The sequence below is a fragment of the Diadema antillarum genome, unplaced genomic scaffold (assembly GCF_040938485.1).
Source record: "Diadema antillarum isolate AM-2024a unplaced genomic scaffold, OU_Dant_1.0 seq00000441_RagTag, whole genome shotgun sequence".
Classification (NCBI taxonomy): Eukaryota; Metazoa; Echinodermata; class Echinoidea; order Diadematoida; family Diadematidae; genus Diadema; species Diadema antillarum.
The window spans coordinates 98,664-114,218 of NW_027271416.1; positions in this window are offsets into that span (position 1 = coordinate 98,664).

Genomic DNA, 15,555 nt, shown 5'->3' on the forward strand with positions numbered 1-15,555 from the left:
TTGCCCTGTGTGGTGATTATTGCAAATCGTTATCCTTACCCTCGATATGAAATTGATACCCGTTTCGGGTTCATAATGTATAACTATAAATAAAAACTGATAACTACTATCACTCACAGTCTACACCCAGACATTTTGCGTTTGTTTGTATTTCATGTCGCGTGTGCCTATGAGTCGAATTATCTCTATGCAAAAAGCAACAATAATAACGAACACCAATAGGCTCATAATGATAACATTACGGCAGAATTTGCTTTTGTTTATCCAGAATAGCCAAGATGTCCTAAGACAGTCTAAATGTTAGCACTTCACTGCAGAGGATCTTATCATTGTTATTAAAAGACGATAACATTGTCAGGTATCCATTCATCACCCAGGTAACACATAATTCTTTGTCCACTGATGACCTGTCGGAATCGAAGTCAGGACCACAGAATATCAAGTTCACTCTCACAAAATTAAGGCCAGTTGGTAAGAATAATCCCATGTAACATATTTTCATACGTCACAAGACCGAAGTGATTTTCTCATTATAAACTCTTCTGTACAAGTCCTACATGGTGACCAATATCTTAGCCCAAGAGATTTGCCAGTATATTGTTGTGATCATTATGCTATCGCTCTTTGTGATTGATTATCATGGTCATTGATGAACTTTGATATATTTCGAGTTCGTAACTAGAAATCACTGTTACATCTGTACGTGTTACATTCATTTTGTCCACGCTATACCTGAATACACAGTGCAAAAAGATCGGTGTCCCTAACACAAGCCAGTCGATAGAGGGCCACATGCACTGACAGATGTAGAAAGTATATTGTGATGGTGTTGAAAAGTGTTTACCTGGCACTTCGTAGTGTTAATTTGAAACTGTAGCTGATGATACTTGGGAAACTACTTGGTGTTGAATTGGCATCACTGATGTTAATTTCAATGGTATAACACCCACCCCGTGTGAATAGGAGACCACACCAACTGGTGTTACTGTGGTGTAAATGTATTCTCGATTTTTTGTTTTCTCAAAAATTAAGGTCTTTAACGGAAAGTTCTTGTTCGTTTTGTTGAAGTTCAAAATCAAAAAGAAAAACAGGACCTAATTACAGGATGTGTTAATCTAACACCGCAAATGAGCACCGGGAATTTAACACATGCCGTTGAATTACACACAGACACAGACAGACAGACACACGCGCACACGCACACACACCCACCCACACACACACACACACACACACACACACACACGGAGACATGGTAACAAAGTTCTCAAAACGTATTACTGATTTAATGAACTTTTGCCAAGACACATAAAAAAAACACAAGAAAATATAAAAATGTAAAAAACGTAATGATTAAAGTATGTAACCAGAATAAACATACAAATTGTATATCAAGAAGAACCAGAGTAGTATGAACAGACCAACAAGTTATTCGGGTGACAAATCAATGCTTATTAATATCATTTGATTAAAGTGACATCGGGTGAAATGCTGAGCCCACGACTGTTTCACTTCTTGTAAAAATGTGAGGGGAGAGAGATACACTATACCGAGAGTACAAAGGAGGAGATTACAAAATGGTATTAAATGTAACGCGGTAGATGGATGGTCAGATTTTACAATGTTACAATGAGGGGGATATAATCATAACGAAACACTGACATTTCGGTTGTACAAAAACGGTCAAAAGAAGCATGCAAATACACTGTATGGATGTAAATCATGACAGCATTCATATTCAATCGGAGTGCTGGTGTACAGACGTTTTGTCTTAACTCCAGTGTAATGATTTTATCATTATGTACGAGCGTAAAGCGTGTTCAGGACTGTACAAGGATGCTAATTACAATAAAGAATATGAATGCTTTACTACGGCAAAATAAACTAACGTTCTATACTCTAATGACTAGATGATACTTTGTGTTATAATAGTTGGTTAACATGACTGGAACATACTCAAAGATACATACTTTTTAAGACATTCACATTTTTTTTTAGCTATGACAGCTCAATAACTTGGCGAAATATTACAGTCTTACAGTCCTATGGTAAATGCGAACTTTAATATATTCATTCATTCATTTATTTTTCTATCTTCAACAAAACTTGAAAATATGATTTTTTTTTCCACACAGAACATAAGTACATATTTGTCAACATTACAAACTATGATAAATGAAATTCATGGATATAAAATTGATATGGTGAAAAAGTAAAAAGCACAAAAACATTCTGAAGTTTAGAAAAATATACGGGAGGTGGTTGGGAATGCTGAAGCAATGCTTGTAGGGTCTGACCCCCAAACATAGTAAGATAATTATACATAACATCTTGGTTATAGTTTTACAATGAATGTTAATCAAATACATGTCAATCAAATATATTTTGATGCCTACTACGAATAAATATCAAGACATATCAGTTACTTCAAATTTCTAAGTGTAGATTATAATATACTACTACTCGATCATTCCATTTGAAACTAAATGTATCACCTCAAGCTCTCTCGTTACAAGTGACGTAATTCAATACGTCACAAGAGGGGATGATCTAATGCAGACATCGGACCGCAAAAAAAAAAAGATCATCAGATAGAAATAATGTGGATGAAATAGAAAAATGAAGATGAGAAAAAGAGATCGACTGAGAAGAGAAAAAAAAAAGAAGATGAGACACAAATTAATTTTGCTAGTACAAGTGTACATAGCGTTACCTGTTCGATCATTTATCCCAAATCTGATAGAATTCTTTAAATATCTCTCTTCTACCCAAGCAGTGACCTCTGGCTCAAAACAACAATCAAATCTCACATCTCTTATAGCTAATAAAAGCAACAGCAACTCCGTATAAGAATGGAGAATAATGCTGAAATTTCCCTAGCTGAAAATTACAGCTTGTTTCCACGCATTTTAATGTTCGAATACAATATAAATTACTCTTTTAAAGTTGAAGCAGGGATCACTGTTCATCCTCATATCTTAGTCCTGTGGGATGTGAATTACAAAAAAAAAATTGGAAATTATAGTCTCACCCATTAAATCATTGAGCAAACTTTCGCATGAATACGACCAGAATAAAATAATCGAATTCAATAACAAAATGAATTGTCCTGTTTGTTTCCCATTCGATCAAACCAAGTAATGTATGTCAAATGGGCGGTGAGTTGGCTCAGTCGGTAGCGCGTCTGCCTCACGATCACGCGGCCCGGGTTTGAACCCGAGCCTGGACTGAGCAATGTTGTGTGTAAACACACCGTCCCCTCTAGCAAGAGGCAAAACACTCTGTCCCTCGGATAGGACATAAAATGGAGGTCCCGTGTATGAGAGAGTCACAACTCATGCACGTAAAAGATCCCGCTCCACTCATTCATCGCAAAGAGCAGGGTGTCTAACCCGGTGAAGTGGTCCCACTCCACATCCAACTGGACCCCATGGAAGACCAGCTTAGTGTAGCTGAATATGGGCAATCCAGCCATCTTCACAGATGGAAAACGAACAACAACAACAACAACAACAACAACAACAACAACAACAAAAGCAAAACAAGCAACTGGATTATTTTAGTTAGCCTGCATCCGGCCTGCATGGTAACGTGTATAAACCAGACTATTCTTATAACTTGTGTTGAGCTTAGGTAAATGCAGGAACAAATTGGCTAATGTAACAATAAATTTTAAAAACATGTGATTTTGGTCATACTCATTTTTATGGCCCTGCCCTGCTAAGTTTTGTTAGTTTCTTTTTGTGTAACTCCTTGAACCCGATACCAAGTTATTCACTTCCCTTCCTTACCACAGATTTAGCTTGAGATTATATCAATTTTTAAGGGGTGCATTTTAGGTTTACATCAAACAGAGACTTATGGAGTAACGAGGGTTTTTTTTTTCTAACTGCATAGAATTTGAATGTCAGGTATAAGTGGAGCTACAAAATCTTTGTAACTTGTTTGTGACTTCTCCATGATGGCCAGATTTTTGATACTAAAGAAGAGTAAACTGTAGTCAGACTTTATACAGTTACATGCTGTCTGTCTAGAGCTCACTGTACGACGCTCATACTCAAACATATATTTTTATGCCAGAATATTCAGCACCTCCACTATAAGGTCCAATGCTGCCATGTTAACACAGTCATTCAAACAATACTGTTTCATTCGACGGCATGTAAATCAATAATGAATGATTGCTTAAGCATATGTAAACTCATTAAACGTTTATGGATGTTTTAAAATACTGGTTAGTAATAATGTTAGAGTAAAAAATTAGGGCTAGGTTTAGGGTTAGAGTTCTGGTTTCAAGTTAGGATTAGGTTCAGGATTAGGATTAGGGTTACAGTCAGGGCCAGGTACGGAGTAATTGCTCAGGCCACCTGGGGGTAATTGACCTAGACCCTGTAGGCCGGGAAATAAACGTTGGAGATTTACAATGAGCACGCATTCCTCCCGGAAGAGGGCGCTCTTCAGTTCACTGGAGAGTTCAATCTGGTGAACGGTACTCCACGTTTTGTGTCACCACTGTGAATTACCCCATTTCATAATTCGCATTAATACTCATCACGGTATACGTTGATATCACTTTAGACCAAAACAAATGTACCAAAGCCAGAATATTTTGATAGACAGACAGATTACAAAGTCAATGACTCAGGATGATAAGTATCGGCATTGTCAAGCAATATATAATAAAATGAGTTTTATATAGGGAAAATTATAAACACACACTACAAGTAAGTTTTGATACCCATTCATAGACCTGTGCTACATGGGTCTTTTACCTACGTCATTACAATAATCCCTAAAACACTTTGGTACCTGCAGCAGATATCAGGTTTTTACTGATTCGAGCTAAAAAGGCATTTTCCTCTTAATATTGTTGTATCATTTAGAGTACTAATATCGCAAAACAAATGTTGTAAATGGCCCTGATTTACCTTTGAAATGGTTAATCATCCATAAACTACTTTAACTTTTCGACATGGTTAAATTCAATACGATTGCATGAATATTCATGTGCAGTCCGTTACCATACATAAACTTCACTCATTGCGATATTCTATTCACTTATTAAAGATATCCCACCTCAGAATCTTTTCTTGAATATACTGTATGACGAAATCGTCTGCTAGTAAATTGTATCACATTTTACATTATGTGGCATCAAATATGTAGAGTCTATCTGTAGTGCAGAAAGCTATCTCACCACTCTCAAACTCTTGTAGATAGTACCAATATCTTTTCTTTGGTTTTTGTATTTTGAAATCAGTGATGATGTTATGCAAGTACTCGAAATTTCTCGTGTAGCGATCGATACTGACGAGACCCTCCTCGTGCTTCACCCAGGTTACAATGACCGAATCATCTCGACAAACAGCTGGGTAGGGATCCATACCCTCCTTCTTCAAGACATTCCCCTTCTTCCCCTTACCATCAGGGCACACGACAGCTCTATCGTCTGCTACCATCAGTTTCCCCGTTGACGGAAAGAAGAATAATTGCCAAGGTGTATAACCATCGCACATTATTTCCCTGACTGCCTTACCACCCTGTGGGGTAAATACATGGATCTTTTTGAGCTCAATATAACTCACATAGATATTATCATCTCTATCCACAGTGAGACCACCAGACCCTCCTTCATCATCACTCATCTTCTCGAACGTGACGTCAAGCTTCTCCCATTTTGGAGTGTACAGTGACATCCCGTTTTTTAAATCACGTACAACACTTCGACCATCAGACAGGAATCCAGTTCTCCTGACATTGACATCCTTCAGCACGGTCTGCTGTAACTCGCCATCAGGGGAGTAGAGATGGATTCCGCCTTGACCGGATCCCACCGCCATCTTACCGTCTGGTGCACGAGTTATACAGTTCATTCTGTTGTCAGGGAGCTCTTCGTCTGCTTTGACATCCCATGTGTAACCGTCCAGCTCTCCAAGATAAAGTTCATTGACCTTCACGTATTTACTAAATGAAATCTTCTGAGCTCGTTCTGTCACACCTCTCGGTGATTGGTCGTCAGGATCATCTCGTCCCAGAAAGCTCTTCAAGTTCTCGCACAGGGTGTCGTGTGCAGACAAGGCGTCTTTCTCTAGCGGTACCTTCACATCGTTGTTTACAAGCTCCTCCATTGCGTTCATACGACAAATTGTTCGGCGAATTTCTTCCTCCATGACTTGTAATTTCTTATCAAATTTTTCAGACAATCGTTTCACTCGACATTTCAGGGTCTCTCTTCTGGCTGACAATAGTTTCATGTATTCCTCGTACGTCTTGTCGATGTCATTATTGAGTCTTCTCATCATGTTTGTTATTTCATTTCGTTGTGTCTCTATGAAATCGATATGATTTTCAATGGTTGTTTTCTTTGATTTTGTCCTTTCTTGTAACTTGTTGATATTTTCTATCAATTTCTCCTCATGGATAGCTGCCTCTTCGATCTGATGCCCGGCTTGTAAGTGTCTTAACATCCCGCACTTGCAGCAGACGTACTCCCGACATCCGATACAGAAACATTCCTCATCATCGTTAGGATGTTTCTTACACTTCTGTCTCCTCGTTAGCGGAACTTTTCCCGAGAGCACTCCGCTCATGGCCACTACTACGTGGTTGGAGAACCTTTTCCACACAGAATGGTCTTTCTCACAGGATACACACATGTTTTCCCTGCAGTCCTGGCAGTAGGACACAGCTTGCGGCTTTTCGTCCATCTCACAAACTGTGCACGTTGGGCTCTTGGTTTTCACTTCGTCCACGAGAGAACTTAGGGGTACGATTGTTTGTAACTTACTCACATCTCCACTGGGTACGGGTGTTTCTTTCCTGCATACAGGGCATGTTACAGTTTCTTGGTCAGGTTCAGTTTGAGAGATACGTTCCAGACAGTCTTTACAGAAGGTGTGAGAACAGGCCAGTGATTTGGGTTGGTTGAATAGTGTCAGACAAATGGGACACTCCAGATTCTGGCTGCTGATTTGATGAAACGTTGCCATGGTGTCTGTCTGTCTGTCTGTCTGTCTGTTTGTCTGTCTCTCTGCCTGATAGCAAAGGAAACAAACAGCGCTAAACACATTGACGAGTAGGAGCAGAAATATGAAATTAGCATCCCCCCCCCCAAAAAAAAAAATGGAAAGTTCATGCGAAGCGTTGCGTTAAAATTCATGCATTCTCTAATTGTAAACGAACTAATGAAGCACAATTTAACAGATATATGTGAGTAATGTTTATCATGCACTAAGTATGCTTTATGTCCGGGCTCAATATATGCGCTAAGTATGCTTTATGTCCGGGATCAATAAAGCTGATTCAGTGGTGGTTCATTCGAGTTGAGGATATCATATTAACTAGTTGTCCTGTACGCCCGTCAAAGGATGGTGCAACTTAGAATAAACTCAGATGTTCCTTCTTAATTCTATAAAGGAGTATATTGTATTAGTCAAACAACAAAGAGTTGCATTATGCTACACTCGCACAAATATGATCAGGTGATTCGAGTAATGGATGGATGACTCTTTCAGTCGTGACCTTGTATATTTACAGTAGCTAGAATATCTTCAGCGATATCGTAAACTAAAAAAGTGTCACGTTAAAGCGAATATCATTCATTTGTAAAAGAAAATGTGAGCGAAATGATAGAGATTATCATTTAGAAACGTATGTCCGTTTGGCTGTTTTTATGTCATTTAACAAGGTGTCCTTCAAGACAAAATGCCTAAATCCTTGAGATATATTGTTGATTTTTCCCCATTTGCATAAAACGCTGGTTTCGTTTGTCTTGGAAGACATGTGTAAATTTTATTCATTTACCTCATATGTCAAGCGCAGACATAGGCACATATTTCTGCCTGGGATTAAATCACATTTTACCCACCCTCAATAGGCAAAAACAAACAAACAAACAAATCGTTAGCAGTGCGTCTTGTAAAGAAAGCTTCATAATATTCGATCAACATGTCCTTTCTGGGTTTATGTATACCTGAGATGAATCTGACCCCAGAAAAATGATTCTTTAGGCTGTCATGACTGGCTTCCCATATCCCTCTCCAGCTATTGTCTGTATAGAACTTCATCTTCATTTGAACATTCAGTGTCATTCTGTGAAAACTTTGAACGAATGCTTTCAATATGAACGCCCAGGAGAGCATCCTTTAATTGTGGAGACGGACATCGCCATAAAGTTTTACGGATATAGATCTCCAGAGGTGTATCTTTGTCCGTTATGATCACAAATTACACGCTATTTAACTGTGGCCATGTAGTCTGAAAGCATTAACAGCTTTGCTAATGTTCCTACAATTTTGGTTGTAATGTTAACGACTTTGGCAGGACTGAAATGCATCGAAATGCATTTAAGGGAAGAACATTATTACTACTAGCCCCTTCTCTCTTGTGTTTCAGTTGTTCAAGTCATGAAAAGGAAGTAATTTAGCAGACCACTATTGATACAGTAAAAAGGGAAGTCCTTAAGACGTTTGACTTGTATCGAATAATAATATTATTCTTCTCATGTCTCCTACTTCCAAAACTATCACTGCATCAATTAGTGATAAATTCCCCAGGCGTTGATTTATTTCCAAATTAATATTTTTAATCAAACAACATGACAGCAAGAGATAATTGAAGCAGAGGGGTGAAGATCTAGATGTGCTCTGATTTATATCACTTAATTGTTTCCCTCTGTACAATTTTATTTGTAAAGAGTGTTTAACATAACACTGTCGGTGGTATATGGAGTATCACTTTCCGGAAGAAAGTAGATGACAGGTTCGATTCACACTGGTTCCTTACACGACATGACCATCGTTTATTAAGATGTAGATCACCAGATGTCATCTCACAAATATTGTACAGAGGGAGGTAACTGATGAAAGGCATAGCACAGCATTAGGCCTATAATTCAGGATGTACCAGCTTTTTATTCTGTTTGGAGTAATATTATCTATATTACTATACACATGTAGGATGTTGAGTTAAACATGTCGAACAAAAGCAGCAAAATCATAATAAAAATGTTGACCGAACAAACAAGGGAGTATCTATTCTAAGCTTATTTTGATAGACATGCATTGATTGTAAAGCTACGTATCGCAGACACAAGTAACATGCATGCATTTATATCGTTATATCATGTATCCTCACCAAGTTTGCTGTACTTCCGGGTTCAGTATTTCTGATTTGTGTCTGGCTCCGAAGAAGACCTACATTTTAGGCATGTATGGGATCACAACCTGTTGTCTGTTCAGCGAAGCCGAACACCTACATTGAATATGCTTTTACTGTATAGTCCCAAACAAAATGCGAAGAATCAGGTTTTAGAAAGAAACGTGCATGACGAAGCACTGACAAAATGGTCGGACGATTCAGAGGAATGACTGTACGTATTGTATATTTTACCGTGACCTTTACACCGCGAACATTCATATCTTATAGCCCACATCTCAAACACTATGTGCCTATCTGAAAATCACAGCTCATAACGAAATGTCGTCTTGTACAGGGAACAGCACTGTTCCTCGCGACTTTGAGCTGAGATGATTTTTTTAATAAAGAGAAAGATTTAAACAGAAATCGTCATGTTAGAGAATCACTTCAGCGTCGAGAATTTTAGTGACGAAAGACAATTTGTTTATTTAGAAAATTCTGTAATTTATCATTCTGTTGCGTTTTGTTTTTGATACTTGAGACAAACCACTGTCAAATAGCCAAGAATGTGTGCTCAAATATAAATTGTTTGATGTTCAGATCTTATGAGTTGTTTTTTTTTTTCATACGTGTATTCTGTCTATATCGAGGCAGAGAGTAGCAACCAATTTCTCTCTTGAAATGATGTCGGGATATTGGTCGATGTCGAGATCAGCTTCAAGTCTCTCGTGCTACCATTCGGTAAATTTGGTTGAACGTCGACGACGAAGGCGTTTGTACGGAACTGACGCCGAGACCTCAGGGGGTAGTGAGAGTGGAGATTCAGCCATTCCGGATTTAGATTGGTTTTTGTAAAGATGACGGTTTGTACAAAGATATGATATTACTTCGAAACAATGGATTGTTGCTCTCGTTTGACGAAAGGTCGATATTGCAGAGTTGAGTATTAAAAACCCAGGGAAACTATATTTCGGGATGATTATCGCGTGAATGCAATGTATGAATGAAAAAAAAAGCTCTAACGGTATGATACAAATAATATGTAATATTTGAAAATTTTGATGAGGTGGTAAATTATGAGCCACATAAACCTCAACTGACTTTCCTTTGGCTATTATACATGAATTAATTGGCTTTTTGCAACAAAAGAATTGTCTAATGTCAGTCGGCTAAACTTATTCTAGAGGTGCAATCATACTTATTTAACTATTTCTTTATTTTTCTATTTATCTTTATTCGACGTGCTATAAAGGAGAACTAATGACAAAAAGATTTGACCTATCATCATCTCATGTAATTTGCATTAAACCTGTCTTTGTGATCCATATCTCGGTTTCGAAGAAGAGAAACTCTTAAATGACGTGGTTTTTTTATTATTCTTGCTTGGTTACGTTAAAATATCGCATGTTTGTTTCCTATAAGTTGATTTATTAAATTAGAGCAAGAGACTCTTGCTGTAGAACATGTCAAGCATGGTTTTTTTTTCACTATCGATTTGTTGTGAAGGAAACCGAAGACGTTCTTTCTATCTTTCTTTCTATATGCATATGCATTGTGTGACATCAATATCGTTTGGGGCAGTTTTGTCTTCTTTTTCATTTTGATAAACTAACGTATTTCCACCATGTGTATATGTATCCTAACTTATTTTTACCTTTCTTTGTTATCTTTTCAGTTTCCCCTTGTCTCGCAACTTCATCAAAAATTCCAGTCCATTTCTTTCAAAAATATCTTCTGTGAAGATGACTAAATCCACTCATAATTTCAAGCATTTTCATACAAACATCACGCACCAGCACACCTACGAACATTTAACCCTTACACGGGAACTTACTTTTACACATAAATACTCACACGCACAAATACACACACTCACACTCACACACACGGAGACATGGTAACAAAGTTTTCAAAACGTATTAGTGATTTAATTAACTTTTGCCAAGACACATGAAAAACAAACTCAAGAAAGTATAACATTGTCAAATGATTCAATCAAGCAACAACAATAAACATTCAAATTGAATATTCAGAAGAACCAAAAAGTAGTATATGAACAGAACAATTGCAACTGATTGATAAATTGCCCTACATCGACGTAAATAAGCGCTGAATTAATCAGTGATCAATTCAGTGCTTATTTACGTCGATGTAGGGCAATTTGTCAATTAGTTGCAATGAAAACATCTCGACGGAAGAATTTCATGAATTTAAATGAACAGAACAATATTACACGAAATTTGGGTACGCATGTTTATTATTATTTGATTACAGGGATTGTATAGTTTTGGTTGAGATCCAAATTAAGGTTTCTCACACATTTGGGTGATACAATGAAAAACCTCTTATGAAGTATGAAAGAGCATGTAAATCCAAGAGGGATTCAACGTTTATTTCATGACAATTGGTTCTGAAATGACTTTCTTCTATCAAACTTTGAATTCCTCCTAGAATGGCATGCTCTGTATCACTTCATAAGTAGATTCTTACGGAAGCCCATTCGTGCCACGCAGGATAAAACTTTCAGTGGAGCTAACTGGCGGCCGCCACTTAATCATCTGGCGGACGCCAGATAATTATCGATATCGATATCGCTAGACGATAATCCAGTGGCGGCCGCCAGATAATTATCGTTTAGCGATATCGATAATATCGATATCGATAATTATGTGGCGGCCGCCATTTAATTATCGTTTAGCGATATCTATATCGATAATTTTCTGGCGGCCGCCACTTGATTATCATTTAGCGATATCGATATCGATAATTATCTGGCGGCCGCGAGATAATTAAGTGGCGACCGCCAGTTAGCTCCACTGAAAGTTTTATCCTGCGTGGCACGAATGGGCTTCCGTAGATTCTTGGTATCTCATAAAAAGTTAAAAGCCCAATCCTCATCTCTACCAATACTATACCATCCCTTTAAAGTTACGTCTGGTGAAATGCTGAACCCTCGACTGTTTCACTTCTTGTAGAGATGGGAGGGGAGAGAGATACACTGTACCCAGAGTATAAAGGAGGAGATTACAAAATGGTATACATGTAAAGCGGTAAATGGATGATCACATTTCTCAATGTTACAATGGGGATGAATCAACTATAACGAAACACTGAAATTTCGGTTAAAAACTGTCAATAGAAGAATGTAAATGCACTGTAAATGAATGTAAATCATGTCAGCATTCATTTTCAATCGGAGCTCTTGTGTACAGACGTTTTGTCTTAACTATAGTGTAATGATCATATCATCATGTACGAGCTTGCAGCGTGTTGTGCAGGACTACAAGGATGCCAATTATAATTAAGAATATGAAAGCTTTATACTATGCCAACATTACCTGACGTGCTATATTCTGATGACTACTAAGATAACACTTTGTGTAATAATAGTTTGATAACATGACCGAACCATCCTAGAAAATATATACTTTTGAAGACATTCACATTTGTTAGCTATGACAGCTCAATGAATGGGCGAATAGTCTTACAGTCCTACCATGCCGACTTTCATTCATTCACTCATTTATTTTTCCATCTCCAACAAAACTTGCAAATACATGTTTTTTCTTTCACAGAAGATATAAGTACATCCTATATAATTATGTCAACATTCCAAAATATGATAAATGAAATTCATGGATATACAATTGATAGGTCGAAAAATAGAGGGTGAGTGAAGCTTAGAAGCATTCAGAAGTTAAGAAAATGCAGGAGATGGGAAGGGATGCTAAAGAAGCAATGCTTGTATATGGTGCATCCCCGAAACATAGTGAACAATAATTCATACATCTTGGTTATACAATGATTATTAATCAAACTTGGTCATACAATGATTATCAATCAAACTTGGTTATTATCAATCAAATTTGGTTATTATGAATTAAATTTGGTTACACAGTGATTGTTAATCGATCTTGGTTAAACAATGATTAGGCTCCTATTACACATATACGTATCTATCAAATATGTTTTGAAGCTATACTACAAATAACTATCAGAGTATTTCACTTAACTTCAAATTTCTAAGTGTGGGTTATAATAAACTATCGATCATTCCATTTAGAACTAAATGTATGGCCTCAAACTCCTCCGTTACAACAAGTGAGTCAGTAATTCAATACGTCACAAAAGGGCTTGATCGAATGCAGACATGGGACAGCAAGGAACATCATCAGATAGAAAATAATGAGGATGAAATAGAAAATGAAGATGAGAGAGAAGTTTCGATTGAAAAGGGAAAAAGCAAGGTGAGAGACAAAGTCATTTTATTTGTAGCGTCACCTGTTCGATCATTTATCCCAAATCTGATAAAATTCTCTAAATCACTCCCAAACATAATGGCTTCTGGCACAAAACACTTATACATCTCACATCTCTAGCTAAGCAAAACAATGACAACTGCGTATGTAGAATAATGGTGGCAGTTCCCTGGCTGACAACCACAGCCTGTTTCCACGCATTAAAAGTTCGAATCCAACATGAATATATTACTCTCTTAAAGTCGAAGCAGAAAATCAGTGTTCATCCTTATATCTTAGTCCTATGGGATGTGAATTACAAATTAATCACTCAGTTATAATGTCACTCAATACAGCATATACAGTATTGAGAAGACTTTCACATGACTATGAACAGAGCAAAACAATTAGATACAACAACAATTCTGTTTGTCTCCTATATTCTATCATACCGAGTGTAGCGTTATCTCGCACTCAAGCGAGCCTTCTACACAGAAGTGGTTAAGATTCAGTCCAAACGCACGCGTGCACCAATCAGACTCTCCACTCGACGAGCCCAATGATCACAGGCACCAATTTCTTTACTATTCAAACACTAATAGCATCTTTATTGGCATTCTTCTTTAGCAGCGTCGAGCTGGCATGTGTAAGCATCAGCTGCACATAAGCGTGGTTCACTGCAAGTGAACAGAAAAATACAATACAAATACATAATAACGTTTGCATTCTTTGTACTCTGTTACAATTCTTTGTTTCTTCTTCAATTCAACTAATTCTGTTACCTTATTTAACAGTGCACATACAATTTGCGCAGTATATACATAGCCTAAATACTCCTGGCTCAACTGAGTCAGTGTATTCTTTCACTAACATCGAAACTTGCAAGCTTCTTCCAGCATTGCATAAATTAGATAACAACTTCCACAGTACACTACATTTAGTGCAATAAAGAAGGAAATGGAGGATTAATTGGAAGAGAGAGAGAGAGAGAGAGAAGGCTGAAGCAAGGTACAGAACATAGGAGGAGAGGCAAAACTGTGATAAAACAAAGAGCCTGTTCGTTCAGACCTCTTTTCGTAGTGAGCTAATCCCTTCCTGCTCTGCTACAAACCCAAACATTGGAAGAGGCACATACAATCAAGATGCTCCTAAACAACTTCTGTAGGAGGTGCACTATTCTACATCACAGACCCGTAACACGATAGAAAGGTAAAATTCGCCTTTTTCTTCACTACATCTGAGCTTATATGCTCATAGAAAATATACAGTGCATAATGAAGAATCATTTCATTATACCACAACTACGTCGTAAGTTAAATTGTAAGATATATGCCATCTACCCAACTCCACAAGCAAAGTATGCTGCAACTGGGTCTGAAAAGCTAAACTAATCTCGATTTATGTACAGAGGGTTTTACTGCCTCTTGGCTGGACAATGACATTGTCCACCTACACTGCCCCCATACACCTGAACTTGTATCAAACTTTGGGCATCGTATTCTCTTTGTTCTTACAGCATGCTATATACAATACACTGTGACTCATACTGTCATGTTCACACACAAGGTAAAAAGCTGAGATTACAGCTAGGAGCTGTTCACACAGCACTTGTTATATACTGCACTCTGCTCCTGCAAGCCAATTCACATTTCATATAGTATCCGGAGCAAACTTACATCTACAGTAGGACACTTCATTGCAACAATATAAGACATATCATAGCTTTTGATTCTGCCTATATATCTGCAAACAGATATAGCAGCTAAATCACTCATATACTCAATCAATATTTACTAGAGAAAGGTTGAACAAATCATATCAATCTGCGAGATGTCTTTCTTCTTATTTTCTCCTCTGCTATGTAACCTTTCTGTGCATGAGGAACACAGATACTATATACAGACAATAATATTGACTAAATTATAACATTTGATGTTTCGTGCAACTGCCTTTGATCAGCCACATCTCAAATATATAGAAATTTGGACAGAGTTATAACTTACCGACTGTTATCCGTCCCTGACTTCACAGACTTTTTCACTACACATCTCTGCTGGGGTGCAAGTGGTCCTTGCCTCACAAAGGATGATGTGCCAACTGCTGGTGTGGCACAATGTTACCCCTCTCCTCAGAGGGATTATCTAAGGGATTTGGGGGTGCCATACCTATTTAAACACAG